The 2,274-nt window shown below is 42.1% G+C and overlaps 1 pseudogene; it reads left to right on the forward strand.

Annotated features, from left to right (window-relative positions):
* Nucleotides 1-505: 505 nt before the first annotated feature.
* Nucleotides 506-954, forward strand: LOC118629352 (annotated as a pseudogene).
* The last annotated feature ends 1,320 nt before the right edge of the window (nucleotides 955-2,274 follow it).

The following is a 2,274-nucleotide window of genomic DNA, read 5'->3' on the forward strand; positions in this document are numbered from 1 at the left end:
TGTCTTAGCCCCTGTTAAGGGCTAAAGGTTTGAGAGCAAGCAAGCACCTACAGAAGCAGATATCTGCCATGAGCCTTTCCGCCCGAGGGAAGAATTAACTATACAATGGGTTAACTCTGGCTGATGTACAGCTCCTTCCTTGCCTAATGGAAAATTTTTTACATTCAACATAGCATGTGTTTGCCCTTCACATCTTTGTTGCAATTTGGTCCCCGGCCCTGGTCGGGTTGTGCAGGAGGCAACCAGTAGATGTGACTCTCTCACATCGATGTTTCTCTCTTTCTCTCTCAAAACTAACTAACTAACTAACTAACTAACTACATACATACATACATACATACATACATACATAAATAAATAAACTCAGTAACAAATTGTTCTCCTGTAGCATTAACAATGAAAGAATGCTATTTAAATTCTCTGTCCAGGAGTTTTGGCCGACCACTTGCTGTCTGTCCCATAAAGTTTGCTGGTCTGTGAAGGCCCACTTCTTGTTCAGTGGAGGATGGCATTTGAGCGGATACCAAAATAGGATTGGTACAGCATTTGGGGGGCAAACTCATCTGCCAGTATGGCAGACCTAAAACAAAAGTATCAAAAACTCGTATTAATGTGTCATCCAGATACACGAAGCGCCAGCAGCAGCAGTGGAGGAATGTATACAGAATTCCATCGAAAGTGATCAGGCGTGCAGCATTCTAGGGAATGAAGGGACAAAGAAAGTGTGGCCTGCAGTGGCCTGCAGATAGTCTAGGAAATACGGGACCAGTAGATGCCCAAGTATATCTTGAAAAAATGTCTTGGAACAAAGATGATCACTCTTTTTCTCTGAACTGCTGTTGTGGTGGGAAATACAGTGTTTCCAAGGATGAAGCAGAAGAAGTTTCCCTGATTTCTCATGATACATGTTCACTAATTATAGAACTCCTTCATTTAGCTGAACGCGTTCACTAAGGGGAACCCTTTACCTGTATATTCAGACATGTTGAGGCGAGTCCCTTCCAACTTAGCTCTTTATATATGTTTATAATTTATATTTACAAATCACCAGTAAAAGGGACTTGAATTATGAAGTGTGTTTAGCGAATTCCTATTTGAGAACTTTATTATTGATTTGTTTCTTCAAATAAGCAAGTCTCCTCTTTTAATGAGTCACAAAACCATCATGTTCCTTTAGAGTTTCTAAGTTTCTGAAGTGACATGATATTTCTAGCTGTCACCGTTGTCTATAGTCCAACTGCCTCAAAATCTCAGGTCGTTAGATTTCCATTAGAATCTTTGTGGATAACATGTGAGCTTCTTTCTCCCATAACGAAGGCTGAATAGGGATGTTCATGAGGTTGTTGCAAAGTTAAAAAAGAAGGCAGAGTGGCAACTGCAGACAGGGTGGTTTCGGAGCCCGGAAACTCGACGCCAGTCCCGGCACTGTGTTCCCGAATCCTTCACGTGGTGAAGGGGGTACTGTCCTCAATCACTGCCTCCTTCAACTTGAAATATGACTTAGGAAATGCAGCTTTAGAAAAAATAATTCGAAACAGGTGCATCACCTTCCTTTTTATTTCAGAGTACTAAGATACAGTATTAATGCCTATATTTAGGAATAAAGAACCATTGCATTGCTAGTAATAAATAAATAAACAAACGCAGTGTCCGCTGAGTATTTCAGAATAGCTGAGAGAAAAATGAAAGTAAGGCCCAGACTGGGGAGCAGGCTTCTCGGAAGCTCTTGAGCTCAGCAGGCTTCATGCGCCGGAGCAGTTGCCCTTGTGGCTATGGCTGAACCCAGGCTGCAGGTACAAGCTGAAGGTCAACCTCTGCCTCTCCAGTGACTTTTCAGAGGGAGGATGACTCTCACCCCATGTCTCCACCAGCGTCAACAAGCACAGCTATTTATTAGTCTTACTTTGGACCTCGCTCTAGGGTCAACGGGAAGATTCTCGGTAACCTTCTACAGGTGTTTTTTTCCCCCCGAGGAAAGGAATAAGTCTTCTCAATATCCTGACACAGATTTCTATTTTTACAGGTTAAAGGATTTTTTGCCTTGATCTCTGACATTTTTACGCTAACAACCTTTCTTTTGAGGTAGATATGATTTACATAGAATAAAATTAACATATCTTACGTGTATATTTTGACACATGTATAGGCCATGGACCTATCCCCCAAAATCAAAACAGAAATTCCCTCCATCCTAGGACACCCCCACACTCTGCTCCGGTCAACACTTTCCCTCTAGGTAGCCACTCTGATGTCTCTCATCAGAGGGTAGCTTCA

The sequence above is a fragment of the Molossus molossus genome, unplaced genomic scaffold (assembly GCF_014108415.1).
Source record: "Molossus molossus isolate mMolMol1 unplaced genomic scaffold, mMolMol1.p scaffold_m16_p_14, whole genome shotgun sequence".
Classification (NCBI taxonomy): domain Eukaryota; kingdom Metazoa; phylum Chordata; class Mammalia; order Chiroptera; family Molossidae; genus Molossus; species Molossus molossus.